This window comes from Martes martes, assembly GCF_963455335.1.
Source record: "Martes martes genome assembly, chromosome: 1".
Taxonomy (NCBI): Eukaryota; Metazoa; Chordata; class Mammalia; order Carnivora; family Mustelidae; genus Martes; species Martes martes.
In genome coordinates this window covers 69321385-69338242 of record NC_137888.1, presented here as the reverse complement: position 1 = coordinate 69338242, position 16858 = coordinate 69321385, and positions in this window count along the sequence as shown.

Below are 16858 nucleotides of genomic sequence, written 5' to 3'. Positions count from 1 at the left end.
TTCTTGGGGTGCCTGGTGTCTTGGTTGTTTAAGCATCTGACTCTTGGTTTTGGCTCAGGCCGTGATCTGTGGGTCGTGATCCCAGGGTCTCAGGATTAAACCCTGCATGAGGATGTGTTCTCAGCATGGAGTCTGCTTGAAATTCTCTGCCTCTCCCTCTGCCCCTCCCCCTGCTTGTGCATTCTTTCTCAAATGAATGAATGAATGAATGAATAGAAACTCTTCCCTTCCCTTTTTTCACTTCTTCTTTATTATTATTTAAAATTTTTTATCATAGAAATTTTCTAACATACACAAAAGAGAATAATACGATGAACCTTCATAAAGCTTCATCTGTTAGCTCCAACATTATCATCATATGGCTATTCTTGTTTTATTTGTACCTCTCCAATCCTCCCCCCAAATCCTAGCACCTGCTAGATTATTTTAAAGTCAGTTTCAGATATCATGTGATTTCATCTGTATTATCTTAAAGAAATAAGGATTTAAAAATCAAATTTAATGACATTATTTTACATCTGAAAGTGTTAATAAAAACTCTTGGACCTAATAAATGATTATAGCAAGGTAGCAGGATATAGTGTTACTATATAAAAGTCTATCACTTTTTTATATAAAAACAAAGGACAAGTGGAATTTGATATAAAAAGCACAGTATCACTCACATCTACATCTGAAGAAATGAAATATAAGTATAAATCTACCAAAACATGTATAAGATCTTTATAAGAAAACCTATCAAAAATCTGATGAATAAAATCAAAGAAGAACTAAATAAATGAAGAGATGCTCCATGTTCATAGGTAAGAATACTCAATATTTTCAATATTTCAGTTCTTTACAACTTGGTCTATAGAATGAATATAATCCCAGTCAAAATCCCAGTAAGTTATATGATAGATACTGACAAACTAATTCTAAAATTTATATGGAGTGGCAAAAACTCAGAATAACCAACACTGTACTGTAGGAGAGGAACAAAGTTGGAGGACTGACACTACCCAACTTCAAGGCTTATTATAAAGCTACTGTATTAAGACAGAGTGGTATTGGTGAAAGAATAGAAAAATAAATCAATGGTCGAGAATAGAAAACCCAGAAACAAATCCCCATAAATATAATTAATTGATCTTTGACAAAGGAGCAAAGGCAATACAATGGAGCAAAGATAGTCTCTTCAAAAATGGTGCTGGAAAAAATGGATATCCATACGCAAAAAAAGAAAGAAAGAGAAAGAAAGAAAGAAGGAAGAAAAGAAAGAGAGAAAAAAGAATTTACACACAGATCTTACACCATTAACAAAAATTAAACCAAAACTGATCAGAGACCTAAGTGTAAAACACAAAAATATTACAATCATAGAAGATAGCATAGGAGAAGACCTGGAGTCCTTGGGTATATTGATGCTTTTTTAAGATACAACACTAAGGCATAATCCATGAAAGAAATAATTGATATCTCAATTCGATTAAAATCTGCCCTGTGAAAGACAATATCAAAATAATGAGAAGACAAACCACAGACTAGGAGAAAATATTTGCAAAAGGCACATATGATAAAGAACTGTTATCTAAAATATATAAAGAAGTCTTAAATTCAACAATAAAAAAATGAACAACCCAACATAAAAAAAATGAGCAAAAGATCTGAACAGACACCACATCAAAGAAGAGATACCAATGGCAAATAAGCATACAAAAAGATGCTGACATCATATGTCATTAGGGAAATGCAAATTAAAACAACAATGAGATACCACTATACATCTAATAGAATGGCCAAATCTGGAACACTGACAACATCAAATGCTGGTAAGTATGTAGAGCAACAGGAATTCTCATTCATTGCTGATTGGAATGCAAAGTGGTATGACTACTTTGGAAGACAGGTTGGCAATTTTTACAAAATTAAAGCTACTCTTATCATATGATCCAGGAATTGGAGTTGAAAACTTATATCCACACAAAAACCTGTGCACAGATGCTTATAGCAGCTTTATTCATAATTGCCTAAATTTGGAAGAAACTAAAATGTTCTTCAGTAAGTGAATGAACAAATAAACTGTGGTACATCCAGACCATGGAATATTATTCAGTGTTAAAAATAAATGAGCTATCAAACATGAAAAGACATGGGAAACATTAAATACATGTTACTAAGTGAAAGAAAATAATATGAAAAGGCTATATACTGTATGATTCCAACTATATGACATTCTGGAAAAAGCAAAACTATGAAGATTAAAAAGATCAGTTGTTGCCAGGGTTGGGTGGAGGGAGCGGGAAGGTGAATTTGCAGAGCACAGAGCGTTTTTAGGGCAGTGAAAATATTCTATGTGATATTCTAATGATGGGCATGTGTCATACATTTTTCCAAACCCACAGAGTCTACAATACCACAAGTGAATCTTATGGAATTTGGGCAATTACGATGTGTCAATGTAGATTCATTCTTGGTAAAAAATGTACCATTCTCATGAATGATGCTGGTAATGAGGAGATTATGCATATGTGTGGGCAAGTGGTATGAGGGAAATCTCTGTATCTTCCTCTTAATTTTCTTGTAAACCTTAAACTACTCCCCAAATTATCTTTGAAATATTAATAATAACTCCATATTATATGTATACACAAGTATATTGGAAATGCACTGGTGCTTTCAGAAAAGATTGGACAACATATGATAAAAGGACTGGAAGATTAGCAGAGGACACATTAAACATTATTTGGTAAGTTTGAAGGTGACACCGTTATTTTAGTTGGCAAAGCTCCTATGGCTATGTTTTGAGGGAAGATGTCCAGGAAATTCATGGCATCAGGACTCTGAACAAGGGTTTAGGGAAGATAAGGTACCATAAAAGGAGCCCAGTAGTTTAAAAGAGATAATTCTCAGTCCAGGGTTAGCTGCTAGGCTGATGGAAGGTAACTTATGGGTAGAATTTTCCAACATGAATGTAGAAGGTGACTGTATATGTTTGAATAGTGAACACATTTCATTTATTCGGAACTCATTCATGTCATATGGGGGATCCTAGAACAATTGCCTTAGAGGAAGAAGAGGTCAGGAACTCTAATCCAGCTATCAGTGCTATCCAGGAAGAAAAAAATGCAAAGCTCTGCTGATCTTGTAGGATTCATGGAAGAACAGAAAGGAATATAAGATTAGGGGATTATCAAACCACTGTAAGAAAAGATGTATCTGAAAGAATAGTTCTACCACTGATTATGTGGGCAAAATGTATTCAACAATTTTGGAAAGTCCAAAAGCCAAGGAAAAGCAAGGTTTCAGAGAAAAGAACATTAAAAAAAAAAAAAAAGCATAAGACAGCAATCAGAAATAAAAAATCCATTTGAAAAAATTTTATTGTGAAAATTTTCAGCTTACACAAAAATGGAGATTAGCTCTCACAAAAATGGAGAGAATAATACAATATTTCTGTCATGCAGCCCTGACAAACCATAAAATTGTTGTCATTCTTGCTTTAACTATCCCTTCACATGATTCTTTGATGGAGTATGTTAAAGGTCCAGATGTTTATCATTTCATTAATAAGTAATCAAGAGCTTTTCAACATACAGGGAGGACCAATAAAGCCTTGGGTAAAACTGGAGGACTGGACTAGAGGTCTCCCCAACTGCATATTCCATAGTTTTAAAAGAAGATAGTATTTTAAATGTTACTCTCTTATGGTGAGACAGTATAGCCAAGTGAATTTCCCCATTGGTTGGGAAACACAGTGTGACAATGATGGGCAATTTCTATCTTGTGGGTTTAAATTCACTGGCACTGGCCTTTGGACCACATGCCCAGATTGACGTCTGTGTTGGTCAGCCTGATATCAAAACATTTTACCTGTAACTTCACATGCCTGCCTTTACCAATGGTAAAACTCTCAGCAATGTTCTGTGGACGATAAGAAAAATACAGACTTGGGTTTTACTATTTACAAAAATGGGGACAGATAATTTTGATTGGGATGATCCTCTAGTGGCACAGGAATTGCTCACTTGTATTTTCTTAACTTATTAGAGTAAATCTGGTGCTGTGATTCTCAGCACACCTTTTCTTTGGCACACCAGAATGAAATTGTGGTTGGATTAATTCAACTTTGTAGTTGCTAAAGAAGCTATAGTCATCTCAGTGCTTCAAAGATGGACTCAAGTACCATAGCTGCTTAAGGAAATCTGGCCTTGTCAGAATGAGAACAATCCAATAAAATCAGAAAGTAGAAAAAAGTGAATTTAGCTTACAAGGGGAAGGAGAATATGATTTAGAACTTTAATGCTTTCTCTTACAACTTAATAATTAATGTTCAAATTTGGGATGTTTGTGGTTTTATGGCTTTTCATAAATGACTTTTTATCCTTTGGTGTAAAGTGGAGTGAAGGCAAATTTGTAAGTTCTCATCCCTTCTCACAGGTTTTGGGGGCAACAGTTAGAGCACTCAACACACTGGTCCCAGGAATATTTAAAAGAAACACCCTCAAACACAGGAGGAGGACTGCTTAGACACAGTGCTGGTTTCCTCTCTGGAGACTGCCGAATAGACTTGGTAATTAAGTCCAACAGGTTTAAAGAACAAATATCTCAGGAGAGTTAATAGGGAATCCTCTTGCTACTGTCCCTACATTTTCACAGTGGTCTCTGCAGGAGGAAATTTGTACCTATACATCTGACCTTTTGGAAGTGCCATGAGGGAGCTTCTGTCTCTTGATCCCTTGGAACAGAAATGTTCAGTGGGTGATCCTGCTATCTTTATCAGTTTAGGTCATACTTCACTGGAGTGAGTTTCCCCGGCTCAGGAGCAGAGGAAGTTGAACTTTTTCTTTTTTTCTTTGATCACTGCAGGCCAAATGAGACCTGAAAGTTGAGGGGTAGGTAGAGAACATTCTGTTATTCTTTTTCCTGCTGTGTCTTTCTAGGAGACATCCCTTCTTAAAACAGCTCAATGCATGGGTGTGGAGTCTTCCCTGCAGAGCAGGTCTTTCCTCAGGATCTGTGTCTCTGAATGTGCTCTCCTCACTTTTGTTGTAGATTTTGGGCAAGATGGGAGGCCTCTGGTCTAAACCAGATTCTCAAACATAGTTCACCAAAAGACTTATGCATTGGAAGTGACTATATTTTTGCTCAGCTGTTTGTTTTTGTGTATTCTCCTTTTGTTAAGATGATGGAGGGAGGAACTGAGATAAAGCAGCTAAATCCTAATGTAACAATTCCATTTTCCACATGGATATAAATCTAGTTATATATAAGTAAGTTTTGGTGGAATTCAACACTGTTTCAATCTTAAGTTGCTGACGACCAATTGATTGTGCTTTTTCTAAATTCAACATTTCTCAAGATTATAGTACATTAACAAAGTTCCAAGTACAGATATGAAGATATTTTTTAAAAATTAACATATAATGTATTATTTGCCCCAGGGGTACAGGTCTGTGAATCATCAGGCTTAAACATTTCACAGCACTCACCATAGCACATACCCTCCCCAATGTTCATAAGTCAGCCACCCTATCCCTACCCCACCCCTACACAGTCTGTATTGTGAGATTAAGATTCTCTTACGGTTTGTTACCCTCCCAATCCCATCTTGTTTCATTTTTCTCTTCCCTACCCACCACAAGCCCCCACCCTGCCTCTCAAATTCCTCATATCAGAGAGATCATATGATAATTGTCTTTCTCTGAATGACTTGTTTCACTCAGCGTAATACCCTCTAGTTCCATCCATATTGTTGCAAATGGAAAGATTTCATTTCTTTTGATGGCTGCATAATACTCCATTGTATATATATATATATATATATATATATATATATATATATATACACCAATTCTTCTTTACCTATTCATCTTTTGATGGACATCTAGGTTCTTTCCATAGTTTGGCTGTTGTGGACATTACTGCTATAAACATTTGGGTGCACATGCCCTTTTGGATCACTACATTTGTATCCTTAGGGTAAATACTCAGTAGTGCGATTGCTGGGTCATACGGTAGCTCCATTTTCAACTTTTTGAGGAAGCTCCATGCTGTTTTCCAGAGTAGCTACACCAGCTTGCATTCCTACCAAGAGTGTAGGAAAGTTCCCCTTTCTCTGCATCCTCACCAACATCTGACTTGTTAATTTTAGCTATTCAGACTAGTGTGAGGTGTTATCTCATGGTGGTTTTGATTTGTATTTCCCCGATGCCGAGTGATGTGGAGCACCTTTTCATGTGTCTGTTGGCTATCTGGATGTCTTCTTTACAGAAATGTCTGTTCATGTCTTCTGCCCATTTCTTGATTGGATTATTTGTTCTTTGGGTGTTGAGTTTGCTAAGCTCTTTATAGGTTTTGGATACTAGCCCTTTATCTGATATGTCATTTGCAAATATCTTCTCCCATTCTGTCAGTTGTCTTTTGGTTTTGTTGGCTGTTTGCTTTGCTATGCAAAAGTTTTTGATCTGGGTTAAGTCCTAATAGTTCATTTTTGCCCTTGCTTCCCTTGCCTTTGGCAATGTTCCTAGGAAGAAGTTGCAGTGGCTGAGGTTGAAGAGGTTGTTGCCTGTGTTCTCCTCAAGGATTTTGATGGATTCCTTTCTCACATTGAGGTCTTTCATCCATTTGGAGTCTATTTTTGTGTGCAGTGTAAGGAAATGGTCCATTTTGATTTTCTACATGTGGCTGTCCAAAATTTTCCCAACACCATTTGTTGAAGAGACTGTCTTTTTTCTGTTGGGCATTCTTTCCTGCTTTGTCAAAGATCAGTTGACCAAAGAGTTGAGGGTCTATTTCTGGGCTCTCTATTCTGTTCCACTGATCTATGTGTTTGTTTTTGTGCCAGTACCATACTGTCTTGATGATGACAGCTTTGTAATAGAGCTTGAAGTCTGGAATTGTGATGCCACCAACTTTGGCTTTCTTTTTCAACATTCCTCTGGCTATTCGTTCCACATAAATTTTAGGATTATTTGTTCCATTTCTTTGAAAAAAAAAGGATGGTATTTTGATAGGGATTGCATTAAATGTGTAGATTGCTTTAGGTAGCAAAGACATTGTCACAATATTTGTTCTTCCAATCCATGAGCATGGAACATTTTTCCATTTCTTTGTGTCTTACTCAGTTTCTTTCATGAGTACTTTATATTTTCTGAGTACAGATTCTTTGCCTCTTTGGTTAGGTTTATTCCTAGGTATCTAATGGTTTTGGGTGCAATTGTAAATGGGATTGATTCCTTAATTTCCCTTTCTTCTGTCTTGCTGTTGGTGTATAAAAATGCAACTGATTTCTGTGCATTGATTTTTATATCCTGACACTTTGCTGAATTCCTGTATGAGTCTAGCAGATTTGGAGTGAAGTCTTTTGGGTTTTCCACATAAAGTATCATATCATCTGCAAAGAGTGAGAGTTTAACTTCTTTGCTGATTCGAAGGCTTTTAATTTCTTTTTGTTGTCTGATTGCTGAGGCTAGGACTTCTAGTACTATGTTGAATAGCAGTGGTGATAGTGGACATCCCTGCCATGTTCCTGACCTTTGGGGGAAAGATCTCAGTTTTTCCCCATTGAGAATGATATTAGCTATGGGCGTTTTGTAGATGGCTTTGGTGATATTGAGGTATGTAATCTCTATGCCTACACTTGGAAGAGTTTTGATCAGGAAAGGATGCTGTACTTTGTCAAATGCTTTTTCAGCATCTGTTGAGAGTATCATACAGTTCTTGTTCTTAATGTGCTGTATCACATTGATTGATTTGCAGATGTTGAACCAACCTTGCAGCCCAGGAATAAATCCCATGTTGAATAATCCTTTTAATATACTGTTGGATCCTATTGGCTAATATTTTGGTGAGAATTTTTGCGTCTGTGTTCATCAAGGATATTGGTCTGTAATTCTTCTTTTTGATAGGGTTTTTGCTGGTTTTGGGATCAAGGTAATGCTGGCCTCATAAAATGAGTTTGGAAGTTTGCCTTCCATTTCTATTTTTTGGAACAGTTTCAGGAGAATAAGTATTAATTCTTCTTTAAATGTTTGGTAGAATTCCCCTGGGAAGCCATCTGGCCCTGGGCTCTTGTTTGTTGGGAGATTTTTGATGACTGCTTCAATCTCCTTACTGGTTATGGGTCTGTTCAAGTTTTCTATTTCTTCCTGGTTCCATTTTGGTAGTTTATATGTCTCTAGGAATGCATCCATTTCTTCCAGATTGTCAAATTTGCTGGCATATAGTTGGTTATAATACGTTGTTATAATTGTTTGTGTATCTTTGGTGTTGGTTGTGATTTCTCCTCTTTCACTCATGATTTTATTAATTTAGGTCCTTTCTCTTTTCTTTATAATAGGTCTGGCCAGTGGTTTATCAATCTTATTAATTCTTTCAAAGAACTAGCTTCTAGTTTCTTTGATGTGTTATACTGTTCTTTCGGTTTCTAATTCATTGATTTCTGCTCTGATGTTTATTATTTCTATTCTCCTGCTGGCTTCAGGCTTTCTTTGCTGTTCTTTCTCAAGCCGCTTTAGGTGTATGGTTAGGGTGTGTACTTGAGATCTTTCTTGTTTCTTGAGGAAGGCTTGTATCACTATATGCTTTCCTCTCAGGACCGTCCTTGCTGTGTCCCAAAGATTTTGAACAGTTGTGCTTTCATTTTCATTTTTTTCCATGAATTTTTTCAATTCTTCTGTAATTTTCTGGTTGACCCACTCATTCTTTAGTAGGATGCTCTTTAGCTTCCATTTATTTGAGTTCTTTCCAACTTTCCTCTTGTGATTGAGTTCTAGTTTCAGAGCATTGTGGTCTGAAAATATGCAAGGAATCATCCCAATCTTTTGTTACCAGTTGAGACCTGATTTGTGACCCAGGATGTGATCTATTCTGGAGAATGTTCCATGTGCACTAGAGAAGAATGTGTATTCTGTTGCTTTGGGATGGAATGTTCTGAATATATCTGTGAAGTCCATCTGGTCCAGTGTGTCATTTAAGGTCTTTATTTCTTTTTTGATCTTTTGCTTAGATGATCTGTCCATTTCAGTGAGGGGAGTGTTAAAGTCCCCTACTATTATTATATTATTATTTATGTGTTTCTTTGATTTTGTTATTAATTGGTTTATATGATTGGCTGCTCCCATGTTAGGGGCATAGATATTTAAAATTGTTAGAACTTCTTGTTGGACAGACCCTTTGAGTATGATATAGTGTCCTTCCTCATCTCTTAGTATAGTCTTTGGCTTAAAATCTAATTTTTCTGATCTAAGGATTGCCACCCCAGCTTTCTTCTGATGTCCATTAGCATGGTAAATTGCGTTCCACCCCTCACTTTCAATCTGGAGGTGTCTTTGGGTCTAAAATGAGTTTCTTGCAGATAGCATATCGATGGGTTTTATTTTTTTATCCATTCTGATACCCTGTGTCTTTTGACTGGGGCATTTAGCCCATTTACATTCAGGGTAACTATTGAAAGATATGAATTTAGTGCCATTATATTGCCTGTAAGGTGTACTGTATATTGTCTCTGTTCTTTTCTGATCTATTACTTTTAGGCTCACTCTTTGCTTAGAGGACCCCTTTCAATATTTCTTGTAGGGCTGGTTTGGTGTTTGCAAATTCTTTTAATTTTTGTTCATCCTGGAAATTTTTTATCTCTCCTTCTATTTTTAGTGACAGCCTAGCTGGATATAGTATTCTTGGCTGCATATTTTTCTCATTTAGTGTTCTGAATATGTCATGCCAGTCCTTTCTGGCCTACCAGGTCTCTGTAGATAAGTCTGCTGCCAATCTAATATTTCTACTATTGTATGTTACAGATCCCTTGTCCTGAGCTGCTTTCAGGATTTTCTCTTGTCATTAAGAGTTTTAACTTTTACTATTAGATGATAGGGTATGGACCTATTTTTATTGAATTTGAGGGGAATTCTCTGTGCCTCCTGGATTTTGATGCTTGTTCCCTTTGCCACATTAAGGAAATTCTCTACCACAATTTTCTCCAATATACCTTCTGCCCCCCTCTCTCTTTCTTCTTCTTCTGGGATCCCAATTATTCTAATATTGTTTCATCTTATGGTACCACTTATCTCTCAAATTCTTCCCTTCTGGTCCAGTAGTTCTTTGTCTCTCTTTTGCTCAGCTTCTTTATTCTCTGTCATTTGGTCTTCTAGATCACTAATTCTCTCTTCTGCTTCATTTATCCTAGCAGTAAGAGCCTCCATTTTTGACTGCACCTCATTAATAGCTTTTTTTATTTCAACTTGGTTAGATTTTAGTTCTTTTATCTCTCCAGAAAGGAATTTTATTTCTCCAGAAAGGAATTCTCTAATATCTTTCATGCTTTTTTTGAGTCCAGCTATCACCTTGATGATCATCATTCTGAACTCTAGTTCTGACATATTACTAATATCTGTATTGATTAGGTACGTAGCTGTTGGTATTGCCTCTTGTTCTTTTTTGTGTGTGTGTTGAGTTTTTCCATCTTGTCATTTTATCCAGATAAGAATAGATGAATGAGAGAACAAAATACTAAAAGAGTGGCAAAGACGCCAGAAAAATATATGCTAACCAAATCAGAAGAGACCCGAAACCAGGGGAAGAAGAAAGGGGGAAAAATTAAAAAATAAAAAATATATATGTTAGACTGGTGAATAGAACAGAGCGACCCACTTGATTTTGGGTATATTCTGGTCTCTCAGAAGAAACTACCTCCCAACATTTTAAAGAAAGAAAGAAAAAAATATATATATATATCAAAAATAAGGGTAAACACAATGAAGGGATAGAATATGATTGTAAAGATGAAAATTAAAAAAAATTCTAAAAAAAGGAATTGACAAGGTAATTGGTTGGCAAAGAAAGAAAAAGAAAGAGGAGAGAATGTGATCAGGCTGCAGACTCGAACAAAGCCATGTGATAGATTTAGGGTATATTTTGATCTATTAGATGAATTTGTATCCCAAAATTTTAAAGAAAAAAAATACCCTATATGTATACAAAAAATAAGGTTAAATACAATGAAGTGATAAAATATGACCATAACAATGAAAATTTAAAAACATTTTAAAAAAGTTATTGATAAGATAAAATAGTTAAAAAACATTAAAAGAGAAAAGAGGAAAATTTAAAAAATAGAATAAGAAAAAAATTAAAAAGATTTAACTTCGAAAGACTAAAGAATCATGGGGAAAACGCCATGAAGTCTATGTGTTGCTTTTGCCTACCTCTGGAGTTCCACAGTTCTCATTGATCGGTGATCTTGATCTTAGCTGGATGTTCTTGCTGATCTTCTGGGGGAGGGGTAGTTGCCATGCTTCTCAAGTGTCTTTGCTGGAGGCGGAATTGCACTGTCCTTTCCAGGGGCCAGGCAAAGTAATCTGTTTGGGTTTGTTCTCGATAGCTTTTGTTCCCTGAACACTTTCCATAGAGCTTTGGAGGATGGGAATGAGGATGGCAGCCTCCCAGTCTCCGGCCCTGTAGGACCCAAGGGCTTAGGACCCAAGGGCTCAGGACCCCACTCCTCAGTGTGCCCTCAGTGAAATGCAGTCAATCCCTCCCCTCTCCCTGGTCTCTAGCCACACTCTGTCCTCATCCGGCCTGTGACCCAGTACTTCTACCTCTGGTGCCAGCCCCTTTTGGGATATCCAAACCCAGCAGATTCCTGTTGTGTGCTCCTGGCTACTCCTCCCGGAGGAGGAAGGAGGGGTTCTCTTCGGATCTGTCACTTATAGTGTCCCTGCTTGAAGAACAGTGGCCCAACTGTGCTTTGGATCACGGTTTAAGGTAATCCTGAGCTGAGAGCCCACTGCTCAGCTCTGTCTCTATAGCCAGCTTCCCCGCTCTGCTACCTGCAGCTCTGCTGCACTCAGACACCCCTGGTCATTCTGTGACCCCATGGGTCCTGAGACCACACTGTCCCTGTGAAGGCTCCAGCCCTGCCAAGCCTCTGGGGTGACATTACTCAGTGGAGCAGACTTCTAAAAGTTCTGATTTTGTGCTCCACTGCTTCACTGCTTGCCGGGAACCAGCCCCACTCCCCATGGTCTATCTTACCATCGCTTCAGATTCACTTCTCCATACATCCTACCTTCCAGAAAGTGGTCGATTTTCTGTTCCTAGAATTGCTGCTCTTTTTCTATCTCCTGTTGAGTTTTTAGATGTTCTGAATTGTTTGATAAACTATCTAGCTGAACTGCTGGGACCTAATGATATTTCAGTCTCCTATTCCCCTGCCATTTTGCTTCCTCTCCAAGACATTTTTGTTAAAAAAAAAAAAAAAGATTCTTCATTTAACATTTATAGACTGCATATTGTTTATATTTCCTCAATTGTGGCGCCCAAATGTGCTTGAGAAAACTGTTTCTGTAGAGAGACTACTAAGACTGAAAAAATATTTATAAGTGTCTCTCTTTTCAGGTATTTTGTTAAGCAGTCTGAGAACCTTGAAGAACTTTTCGGATAGCCACTATAATATGATATTCTCTGTTATGGCTTTAATTGAGATTTATAGGTTCTGGAGGCTGGGGAGCCCAAAATCAAGGTGCTAGCAGATTTGGTGTCTTGTGGGAATCTACTTCTTGGGTCATAGACAGTTATATTCTAGCTGTGTCCTCACATGGTAGAAAGGGCAAGAAACATTCTTGGATCAAGTAGCTAATGTAATAACAACAAACAACAACAACAACAACAAAATGCCATTGAAAAACTCTCTCTTGCTTTGTGAATTTGTTGTTTTTTTTCCCCCACAGTGATGCAGGACATTTTTTTCAGAACTAAAATCACATTGTTCTATGACATACCTTAATACTAGTGAGGCTGGATTAAAATGAATATGTAACCTATTGTTGTTTAAACTTTATTTGGAGTGAGATCTTAGGGTTGTGTGTAATGTATGTTTGTATGTGCATACACCAAGTTACATAGTCTTCAAAGAGTCCCAGGGTAGTTTTCTAAAGTTTAAATTTAAAACTTAAACTTTAGATATTACATAACCATCAAAAAATAACATTTCAAAGCAAATTGAATTTCCTCTCCACATGCAATATGGGACTTTAACTCAGTTGACCATAGGGCATGATTCCCTTCTTATCTAAGAAAACCATATTGTTTGTCATGAAATTTATTATGTAATTTAGTTGCCTTAAGCATAATAAAATTAATTTTAGTTGCTGCTTAAGGGATGTTTTCAGCATACCTATAAATTAATTTATTAGATTTTTCAAAGTACATAGACCCTGTAAAGATATGGAAGTGGGGAATGGATTAGGCTACAATGAGCCTTAAATTTTTATTTCTGAATAATGGTATTTCCTAGCCTTTATGCAGACTTTCTCACTTGTGATTCCTGGGATCATCTAAAAAACCATCTTCACCTGAGTTCTTCTCTCAGGCTCCGCTTTTGAGGAAACCCACATTGAGATATTATCCAACAAAGCCTGCCTTAAATGCTGGATTTTGAATAGATTTAAGAGAGAGTAGAGGCATTTCTTTCAAAATCTGCTTGCCACTTACATATTTCATTTCAGAAAAATATTTTCAAGAATATTCAACTTCACCTTGTTGAAAACTCTGCTTTCCTTCTATGCCCCTTTCTCTCTCTAGAAAAAATAGTGTAGAAATTAGGGGGAGGTGAAGGTCCTGGTGCCTTTCTTTGTAAGTTCATATAAAAATTTTATAACTTGATAGGAAGTGATAGGGTAAAGTGTATTTTAGTTAATGAGGTCAGAATTATTTGCTTTTAAGACATGATAGAAATTATATCCTAAGAAGAATGTTAATTTGTCATGTGGACACTTAATAGGAAATCAAAGAAATACATTTCCTCAGGTCTTTGATTGCAGGAGATTTTCATTAAAATAAGCCGCAGTTTAGAGGGGCAGTTCTCCATTTTGTGTTCCCTGTCCTTGGCTCCAGAGTTTGTACTTCCCTTTACCTCTGAAGCTTCCTTCCTAGGTTGGGGGAAGTCACTGTGACCAACTTACACTTACCTTACCTTGTGAAAAGCTAACAGAAACTGAATAAAATCAAAAGTCACTGAGTGAAAAAGCCAATGAGTTTCTCATGCCTGACTCTTCCAATGTATGTGCAAGACAGAACGGGGGACCAATGGACTGAAGCTTGTTATTCTTTTTTTTTAACCTTTTAAAATTAATATATAATCGATGTGTAACATTATTATTTCTTGAAGAGGTGTTCTCTGTAAACGAAAAGGCGTGATGTGCTGCCAACAGGAACCTAGAGACAAAAGGGAAAGAGGAGACTGCATTAGGAATTGAAGACTATCCATCTGGGACCCTCCTTACTCCTGAGACTTTAGCTGTGAAGCCATTGCACTTTGATGGCATAAGGCTGACACATCTAGATAACAGTCACAATGACAGATTTGCTTTCCTCCCACTCTGTACAGCTTTGGGAATATTCAGTGAATAAATGCCTAAATAAAAAGTGAAATCTGGTATGTATTTGTGGTGGCAAGACCAGCAAATGGCAAGCAATGCAAGTGGACGGGGATTCTCCTTCTCTCTGCTTATGCCTGGATGGGGGACCTTCTTACGTACTGCTGGGCATCAAGGATCAACAATCCAGAAGTAACTGCTCACCTGGGAAAACAGTGCCCCAGTTTTCCCACTTCAGAGCGCTGAAGGAACACACCCTATAGGGTATTAGAAGGGAGAGACCCTCATTCATGCCACATATGTTTCTGTACCTGAGTTGTTTAAATAAAACTATACAAATTCTCTCATTTCAGTAGTTTGCAATGACTTTTTTTTTTTTTTTTTTTTTTTACTTTGCCACCATAATGAAGAGTAGTGGTAAGAACATGGACTTAAGTGTTATGTCCTTGGTTTATGGTCCTGCATTCCAGAGACCCAGGACTCTGCAGAGGTGGAAAAGGAAAAAGCAGGTGTAGGTCGTGCATTTCTGGAGGAGTTAGTATTGTCTAAGTGTTTTTTATGGAATTTAACTTACCTGTGAAATTTTTGAACTCTCATTTCTCTGTGGAATCTGGTGATGGGAAAGGTAAGTATTGTTCAAATTAGGAGCAGTTTTTTGTGCTAATATGACTTTTTTTGGGAGTAGGAGAAGCTTAAATGCGTTAAAAGATAAACTGAGGCATATTAAAATTTTCAAGAGTTTCTTTGGGTGTACATCCATTCAAACTGGGACAACACTAAACTGAAAGTGCTTAGTAGGAGTACTCTGCCAATAGGAAGTAAGAGAGATGTTTTTATAGAGAAGATGTGGAAGTGAACCTAGGAAATTGTTTGATTGACAATAACTTAAGTGATTGCCTTATTTGGGAAAGTCTTGGTGACTTTATAATTGATTGTTCTTATGCGTCACTTTCTTGGATTTAGTGCATTGATTCTGGCTTAGATTTGGTTGGCTTACATAGGCTACCAATGCATTAGAGCCACCCTGGCCTAGTTGTCTCCTTATTAATTATTTTAACAGATAGATTTATGATGAGTTTGACAATAGAATAGGGGGTGAATTTTTGGTTCATGACATTGTATGCCTTTAAGTAAACTTAATTGCAGTCCTGCCCTGGACCATTTCAGAAGTTTTGGGGGCAAAATACACAACTCCATCTCACTGGTCTCAGATAGGGATGAATACTGGGGGAGAGGCCAAGGGAATGAGGCAATGGGTTGCCTTAAGTATTTCCTGTGAAGCCCAATGGTTGAGATAGAACTTGGCAGGGTGAGACGCAAGCAAGTGAGGAAGAGGAACTCTCAGCATCTCTCCTGAGCCTAGGAAAAATCTCCTTTCTTGATCCTCTGAGCCCACAGTCCCCACCATCCTTTCTAACAATAAGGAACTCTCAAAAGATTGCTTAGATTCTGAAACACAGTCTGTGGGTTCTAACTGGTCACTTTCACTAGTGAGTGGGATAACTACGCTATACAAGGTTACTTGGACTGGGAGGCTCTTCTCTTCAAGTCCTTCCTTCCATGGTGCCAGATGGGCAAGCTAAGGCAGGGCATACTCAACAGCAATGGGCTGGGCCTCTTGTTTTTCTCTTTACTTCCTCTTACCTGCATGTTGCATCTTGCAGCAAGAACTTTTGACTCACTGGCCAGCAGGTATTAAGACTGGGATGAAGGAACAATCAAGAATGTTTCTTTGGGCTTATGCTGAAGTTTTGGGTTCCATTCCAACTTCATCAAGAAAACATGGCACTAAGGGTTATTGCCACCAGCTAACACAGCAGTGCCTTAATTTTAAATTGATATTCTTGTTTTGTGTGAATTCTCCCTCTGGAATGGCAGAAGGAACAGTTATTATTGACAGTACAGGATTTTCACTTTTTGGAAACCCTGTCTAATAGGATGACCGGTTTGCCTGTAAGTAAGGAGTCGCTTGGGATACAGGATTTTGATTGCTAAAACCAGGAAAGTCACTGACAAGCCAACATGAGTTAATCAAGGCTATTAAAGCCCAGATATAAATTTAACTTCTTCTACTAGTTGTACAACCTTGGAAGTGTTACCAATTCTGTCTGAACCTTAAATTTCTTGGTTGTAGAAAGGTTTTTATGAATATTAAATCATACTACACTAAATGTCCTAAAATATTTCCTGGTCTATAGCAGATGCCACATTAATATGTGTTTCTATTTTCTTTCTTTCTTTCTTTCTTTCTTTCTTTCTTTCTTTCTTTCTTTTTTTACTTTTATTGGTGGAACAGAAAATAAAAGGATATTCTGAGGGAAAAAAACACAAAATAGGAAAAACTGAAGTACTTTTCTGATTTAAAGAATTGGAGGGACGCCTGGGTGGCTCAGTGGGTTAAAGTCTCTGACTTCGGCTCAGGTCATGATCCCAGGGCACTGGGATTGAGCCCTGCATCTGGCTCTCTGCTCAGCAGGGAACCTGCTTCCTCCTCTCTCTCTGCC